Here is a 9197-nt window from a genome sequence, read left to right as displayed (position 1 = left end):
CTCCTTCCCTCTCCAAATCTTCAAGAAAACACACCAAAATGCTTCAAACTCACAAGGAACAAGGCTTGAACGAAGTATAGAGCTCTGAGGGTGAAGGGGGCGAACTTAGGGGCGGATAAGAGGGTTTAAATATGGTGCAAACCCTTGAAATTTAGGGTTTCATCAGACCGTGGGGACTCACCGAGTCTCCAACTTAAACGTGTTCCAGATCCCGTCTCTACTCGGCGAGTCGGATCTACAACTCGTCGAGTCCAAGGCTAAAAATGAATAACACTAAGATAAATTTTACGTACCAAGAACCAGGTGCTACAAATCTCCCCTACTTATTTTAGACTTCGTCCTCGAAGTCTGCTGCTCGATCCGGAAATATCTCGGGGTAATGCTCCGTCATTTCTTCCACCGGCTCCTAAGTCCACTCTGACCCCTTTCGATGCTGCCACTACACCTTCACTAATTCCACCCTCTTGTTCCTTAGATCCTTCGACTTCCGGTCGAGGATTGCGACTGGGCGCTCAATGTAATTCAGGTTGTCATCAACCTGTATATCCTCTAACGGCACCACCGCTGATCATCCACGAGACACTTCCGCAGCTGGGAGACATGGAAGGTGCTGTGGATCTGGCTATCTATCTTTGAAGTATAACTCCTTGCCATTTGATTTTAATGAGAAAAGGTCGTACCTTGATAAAGTTATCTTATTGAACTTTTGAAGAGTATCTGATGTAGTTATGACTTCAGTCTAAGCTTATTCCCACGACCAAAGGCTATTAAGAGGCCCCGATAGAAAGGCTATTAGGGAGAAACAAAACAACATATTGCATTTCAAAAATTTTAATCAAAATTAGTTATTGTATACAATTCAAGCTAAGAGAATGCAAAGAAAATATGAATAATGATTTACTGTGTACCTTCTTTATGCATCAATTCCAGAAACCCTAAATTTGCAATCATATTAATGGATTTGAATCATATTTCTTTGCAAATCACATAATGATGGGCTGATTATGTTGAGATTATTAGGGTTTTGACATTTAGAAATGGAAATATAGAGGAAGAAGCTATGGTAGTTTATTTTGGGCGAGATTTATGAGATGATATAAGACGAGAAGGGAAAATCTGTCTAATTCAAATTAATAGATGCTTACTTAGCAGATTTATTGGGATAACAACAATGTTTTTAAATTTGGATTGCTGGTTTTTTGGGATGACAACATTAGAGGAAGAATAAATAAATGAGTGGGAAGAAAAAAATAGGATGAACAAAAAAAATGGACACGTGGCAAATATGAAGTCTAAATGAATGACAAGTGGCATCTATAAGAGTCTTTTATTAGGAATATAGATGTCTGTTATAGCTCTACTGATTTTTTTTATCTCAACTTTTAGATGAAAACTTCAAAAGGTTTCACATTTATATTTTATCATATAAAATATAATTACAATGACTATAGTGGTTAAGTAAGTTGATGAGGTATCTTATACTAAACTAGTTATTCATTAGAAGGAAAGTCATGTTGGATTAAGGTGTTTAAGCTCATAGCTAAATTGGTATATTCTTGCAATTAAAAACGAAGTCCTTTTTAGGTTGTCCTTATCACTAGAAATAGTTGAGAATGACATTTGGAGATAGAGAAAATGATTTATTAATTTATTGTGATTAATAAATTAATTAGAAATTGATTAACTTAATTCAGAATTGATCACAATTAATTTGGATTTAATTTTGGGTCAATTTGAATTAATTGGAAGTACAAGAGTTGATATGTAATCGCTTAATAGTTAAGCAATGGAAGGATTCTAGATCCTTCCTTGCTTGCACGGTTTTGGAGGCTCCTTTGGCAGCTTTTGGATGCCTTCAGGTATTGATAAGGATAACAACTTGATTTGGATTAAATTAATATTATTTTGAATTCAAATTAGGGTATATCTTGGTTACCAAACAAGTATAAATAGACCCCTTGTGATATGATTTTAGTCTGTCTCTTCTTTTGGAATACCCTAGCCAAAAATCTCTTTCATCCGTTCTCTTTCTCTCTCTCTCTCTCTCTCTCTCTCTCTCTCTCTCTCTTAAAGTTTTCTTCTAGTTTCTAGGGTATGGTGTGAGCCATTAGAGGCAGTATTCAAGGGTATTGTTTACTAGTGCAATATCAAAGGTATGTAATCTGAATTACTAATTTCAATTACATCTAGGGTTTCTTTAGTTTTCATAAGTATGTTGCTATTAGTTGTTAAAAGACATAGATCCATTAGCTTGCATGTACCCTTAAGTGTTAAGTGATATTTCCACATGTACATTGATTTTGTAACTTATAATTATATGTGCATACAATTATATGTAGGGTAAATGTTAGTCATTATCTTCTATTTTAACTATTAAAATCTGAATCCTATAATGAAAAAGAAAATTAAAACTCTAATTCGAATTTTGAGGAATTAAATAAAGAAGCCTAATATTTAATTATAAGATAATTAAATGGAATTATCATTTATGGATTTTAATATAAAATTCTATTTGGAGTTTGTATACGTTATAAAAATCATCATTTTCAAACTTATAATTAAGTATTTTCAATAATTGACGTTATTAATGGTTTTATAAAACAAGATTTTATTTTTAAACCGATAACTTGTTACATCTTATGTCCACATTATAAATTTTGAAAACCAAACACCATGTGATGTTTATTTTGTCCAAAATTATTTTAGCATGTGAAAAACTAATTTATCAACCACACATAATAATTGCATAAAATAAACAACACAAACATGCATAAATAAATATATGCATAAACATAACCAACTAATGATATTTTTGTGAGTCAACACAAAAATGCCAAGTACATTCCTAAAGGGGCATTTTAAGGGACCAAATATCTTTTTATAATGTTGATGTAGAATCTCCCACTTGATAAAATACCTCTTGTTTGCAAAAGTGTGGAAAAACTTCTTTAAAGTAATATTTCAGCAATATGCAACACTTTTCAGAAAAGGCCAAATACAACAAGCTCTACAAGCTACATAAAGTGGTAAACTCCTAACTAGTATTTTATGTTGTTTATCTCAATTGCGTGCTAGTTGTAGGCTTAATGCTTTGGAAACAATATTGTATGTATAATTAGAGAAAATATAGATCCAAAGCATTTAGGGTTGTATGTGCACCATAGGATGTTGTAGTATACTAAAACCATCAATAATGACACCTAGTATCCTATATAGTATAGTGAGAAGACTCATTTGATCAAAGCTGAATCACAATAGATTACACAGAAAAAACTACACATACAACTAAATCTAAACAGTGGTCAAACCTCAGTCTATAATCTAAAACTCTAAGTTGACCAAAAGTCAACTGATCCAAAAAAAATTCAATCGTCATCAAAAGGAAATGGTACACAACATTCATGTTGTGACCTTTTACATGTCACACCATGAGACACTAGCCGACAAAATAGTCGGGACAGACTCGTAATCGTGATGCGAGTCTCATGATGGTCGTGCCGTTAAACCCGGTCTAACAACCACTTTTTTTCCTAATGTCTTAATCCTTTAATACATGAGCTCTAACCTTCTAGAGCTCATTAAACATGGTCTTATTGGATAAAGTTCCAAACTTTATTCATGTAGGAGCCTTAAATGCTTAGATCTACAACTTAGGTCATAAAAAGGAGCAAAATGAGCTCATCACCTTACATGGCTTCAAATGCAAGGTAACCATCCATATTTCCTTACCAAAAAGGTTCACAAGAACTTGAATACTCATAAAGGTCTAAAGCAAGAAGAAGAAGATTGCTAGCTGCTGGAAAGGACTGAAACAACACTTTCTTGCACTCCAAATACCTTCAAGCTACACCAAAGGAAGGAAAATCACACAAGAGATCACGATGGGGCTAGGCTTTGCATGATCGGTTTTCTCTAAGATGGAAGCTGATAGAATGACGGAACCTGAGGGGTTTGTGCCATTAAATAGGCCCAAAAACCGAGGCTTGTAGGGTTTGTCCCAATAGACATATCACACCGCGAACATGATTAGAAGTCGCATTGTGAAAAAATCACGTCGAGACTCCTTGTGAGTTGCAATACCACAAAAAAATCCCAAAATTAATCAACTTAAAAGATTGAAAGATTGAAATCACTAACTGGGAAATGGATGTTACAAATACCTATAACATATGTTGGAGAAAAGCTTCTCAAGATGGGAATCAACCCTAAAATACATATATCGATTCCTTATTGATAACATTACAAAGTCAAACCTTCCTTTTAAGGTCCCAAGCATCTTGAGCTCGTTGTTTAGCGACACATCTTGTTGCATGTTTATCTGCTACATCTATAAAAAAAATTATGTTTGAATGAATATTTATCTTTGTTTGAAATTGTTGAATAACATATTGCAATTTGTAAGCATGACCAATGCATTTCAATTTAAATCATATGTTTATCCTTTGTTCGTGAGTTCAAATTGGAGAAAAAACGATACAAAAAAAAACTATAGAAATACCCCACAATAGATTGTTATTCATGAACTACAATTCCCTTTTAAATTACAATTCTTCAAACAATAATAAAGTTACATTCTTGATCAATTTTTATATCTAGTTAAAAATCAACATGATACACTTCAGTCATGTCCGGATTGAACAAGCCAAAATGTTGTTCGACCCCTGGATTCTTTCTGTCCTCGTTAAAAAGTGAAAAAACATATGTCTCCACATTCTTGTAAGGCCTCTTAGGAGTACCAAAGCCATGTACGTGGTTCACAAGATTCTGATTATAGGTCTGAGCCAGTTCAATCGTCGTGAATTACCATTTCCTTGCCACGGCCACCCACTCTCACAAATCACCACCTCAACATCACCTGCACTAATCTTTTCTAATGCGGAGTAAACCGCATCAACCATGGCATCGAACATATTCTTGTACCCTAGACTTCCATCTCTCACTACAACATCAGGAGAGGTGAATAACACGTACGGTAATTGAATTGAACTCGGTTCATAAATGTAAGTAAAGTAAGGGTACGCAGTGATCAAAAGTGGGAAACTGTTGTTAGATAAGAATCCTGTGATCTGTTGAATTGCAGGCTTGACATCACTTGAAAAATCTCCAGTTGAAGGAGGAGATGAACTTGCTAGTGCATAAATCCCGACAGCTGTACTCACGGGAATCCGACCAAGATTGAAGAATTGTAAGGCTGCGTTCATATTTTGCATCGCCGGGAACACCAAAGAATTCATATTACCTGGGATGACTTCATTACCGATGGATATGCAACGGAATGTAATGGTTTGTGTGTATGGGATAATGTTAGTTTGTACCCATCCTTTTGCAAAGTTGATATCTCCTGCAAGAGTGGCTATATCTTGATTGAAGGTTCCAATGATCACTTGGATTCCAGAGTTTTGTAGAGCGTTGAGAACGTTGAGGCCGGGGCTAAAGATACGAATTCATGATATGTTTCTTGACTTTAAGAGGGTTATAACTTGATCTGGAGGAGGGAGGTTGTCTCCCAATAATCCATAGTTAATTCCAATACCACCACAATCTGGGAAATAAAAGAAATCGAAAACATATTTAGAAATGTAAAGGATATTTCATGATTGAAAAATAAAGATTATGAAGATCGATGAACGCATTACGTGCATGAGAACTTAGATGAACTATAAGAACACAAATGATGCTTATTGAAGGTAAAAATGAAGCCATTTCGAAACTAGTTTTACTGATGGATGTTGCAAGAAAAACTGTTCTGTTATCGGATATATATACTGTAAAACTTAGTAAGATAAGGTCTTGTATGTATGGGTGCATGAAGAAGATGAAGATGATATTTATTGCAAATTAATTAGGCATTAAAACATACATTATAAATGGAATTAGTTGGATTTTAATACATTGTAATATTAATTACTGATAATTAAATAAGTAAATTTTGATAGGATTTTCTTCATATATATATATATATATATATATATATATATATATATATATATATATATATATATATATATATATATATAGAGAGAGAGAGAGAGAGAGAAAAGTAGGTTCAAATGTTTCTCACATCTATTGTGTCCTACAATGCACCAATAAGAATTTAGTAAAAATTATATCTATATTAAATGATATCTATACTTATAATTAATTTTTATGGAAACTAATTAAATTCGACATTAATGTCAACAATAATATTCTTTCAGAATGAATACGTATCTAGAAGAATGGATTGTATTCTAGCAGAATGAGTAGAATACACTATCGTTTTTTATATTCAATGCAACTTTATCGTATTTTAAGTGATTAGGTCCTTAAACAAAAAAACAAACTCATACATAAAAACATAGGTATGAATTCATTCTGAAATAATGTTATTGCTGACATTAATGACGAAGTTAATTAGTTTCTATAAAAGAAGAATTATAATTATGGATATCATTTAATATACATACAATTATAGAAATCATTTAATAACTATCTTTATTTAATTAAATAATTATTTAATTTTTCTAGCACACAATAAATATAAAAAAACACATTAACCTAGCCCTATATATATATATATATATATATATATATATATATATATATATATATATATATATATATATATATATATATATATATATATGTAGAGAGAGAGAGAGAGAGAGTTAGGTTCAAATGTTTTTAATATCTATTGTGTGCATGTATGATTGATTCTGGACCAATCAATTTACTTAATTTAAAAAATTAATAATTCATATTAAATGTTAAAAATTTAATTAATACTCATTATATCTTTATCATGTAATATGCATTAATTACTTGCTTAAAATAATTAAAGTGATTGGTACAGAATCAATCCTATATGTACACAATAAATAGTTAGAACACTATAACCTCTCTATATATATATATATATATATATATATATATATATATATATATATATATATATATATATATATATATATATATATATATATATATATATATATATATATATATATGTGTGTGTGTGGTTGGATTATATCTATTGCATGTAGGATTGATTAATGGGTATGATCCATTAAAAATATTATTGTCATATTTTTTTGTCCCTAAACCATGTTAAACGATGAAGATTATTTTTACCGTAAATGTGTAGACACCATATATAAGGAGGACTTGAAGCATTATGTAGATAGTATGAAAACATAGTGATATAAGAGAAAAAATAAATTATGGTTGAAAAATATTTGACAATTATTTTAAGGATTATCTTTGTATAAATCGATGAACCACCACTGCGACAAAAAAAAAAAAAAACTGTAATTTACCATACATTAACATTTTTATACATTTTCTAGAAGGAGTTCATGTTAAAATTAATTAACGCTGTGTTCATTAATGATCTCGTTAGATATAAATTAATGATTCATATTTATTACACGATATATTTTTATTTTCTTCTATCAAAATCAACTATAATAAATGAAGATTCATTTTGCTACATGTTAATCTATCATGAGTTTTGACCCTTATCATTTTATTATAGTTTTGAAATAAATAATATATTTTTAGGTTTTTTAAAATTTTAAATTAAATAGCCATATAATACTTACATATTTATATATGTAAAGTATTAAATGTAATAAACGTGATAATAATTATATTAAAAATAGTAAATTACAAAATTACAAGTATGAAATACGCCAATAATAAAAATCTTGTTGGCAAAACTTTGAAAGGCAGGAAAGCTAAGGACTAAATTTGGCATTAATGAAAACCTTGATGACAAAACTTTGAAATACAAGAAAGTTACTGTTATTTTTTAGTTTGTTACATATATAATCTTATCTATATCTCTATATTTATATATCTTATAAAGCTAATATTTTTCCTTTAACTTCATGCATTCGAAACTCTCAAGACACACGTTCATTTGAAACTCTTATGACTTTTCAATTTCTTTCTATAATGATTATAAATTAGTTAATAATGTTAAATAAATATCAAACCTAAAGTGTAATCATATATAAACTAAATTTCAATATTAAAATAATATCTTTATTTTTATTTATAAAGTTATAACTTTAACTTTTAACATATTATACTTTATTTATTAAATTTAAAATGTTGTTGTATGTAAACCATTATCATTTTGAAACTACAACTTTTGAATAATTTGGATAAAATACTTAAATTGTAAATTTAAATATAACATTACATGGTCAACTTAAATATAAATTTTAGTTCAGCTTAAACAACACAAAGAATATTTTATAAATAGTTAAAAGTGACAAATTATAATGTCTTTCTAATAATGATTATAAGTTGGTTAATAAAGTTAAAAAAAATATCAAACATATAGTGTAATCATAAATAAAATAAATATTAATATTAAAATAATATATTTACTTATACTTATAAAGTTATGTATTTAATTTTTAACATATTATACTTAATTTATTAGATTTAATATATTGTTATATGTAAACCATTATCAGTTTAAACCTACAGCTTTTGAACAGTTTGGATAAAATACTTAAATTGTTAATTTAAATATACTATTACATGGTCAATTTAAATATAAATTTCAATTTCACTTAAAAAACACAAATAAGATTTTGTAAATAGTTAAAAGTGATAAATTGTAGTTCTAAATGCAAAAACTAAATTGTAATCTCAATTGAACTAAAATATTTTCTAAATATATTTTTATAATCATTTAAATTTTCAAATAAGTAGCTTAAAATAACTTACAATAACAATAGTTAAAACTAACTTTATATAAACGATTATATTATAACCTTTAAAAAACAATTTTTGATATTTTAAATAATTACAATGATGGAAATTAAAACGTTAAACAAATAAATTTTAAGAAATTAATTAAAAATAACAAATAACATGAAACCATATTTTATTTTTTATTTTCATTTATGAGTAACCCGTGAGTAGAGGTCATTCAAATGATTGAGATTATGTAGTTTTAATAGATATATAATATAATATAATTCAAAATAATCAATATATTATATCAATTTCGTATACGAATTATTATATCAAATTTAACAACAATGTTATTGTTATATTTAAGAAAACATATATTTATAAAGATTTCAACTATATAGATATTTCTGCGCAACGCGCGATAGTAGCTTAGAAGCCAACTCATGAAAGGATGTAGGTGAAAACATACAAAGAGAACATGATTTTATAACTTATCCTACGGCAAA

At 29.1% G+C, this 9197-nt stretch overlaps 1 pseudogene; it reads right to left on the bottom strand.

Annotated features, from left to right (window-relative positions):
- Nucleotides 1-4596: 4596 nt before the first annotated feature.
- Nucleotides 4597-5703, bottom strand: LOC111886913 (putative glucan endo-1,3-beta-glucosidase GVI; annotated as a pseudogene).
- Between the last annotated feature and the right edge of the window lie 3494 nt (nucleotides 5704-9197).

Source organism: Lactuca sativa, chromosome 6 (genome assembly GCF_002870075.4).
Source record: "Lactuca sativa cultivar Salinas chromosome 6, Lsat_Salinas_v11, whole genome shotgun sequence".
Classification (NCBI taxonomy): domain Eukaryota; kingdom Viridiplantae; phylum Streptophyta; class Magnoliopsida; order Asterales; family Asteraceae; genus Lactuca; species Lactuca sativa.
The sequence above is the reverse complement of the archived record's forward strand: the minus strand, read 5'-3'. Positions and strand labels throughout refer to the sequence as shown.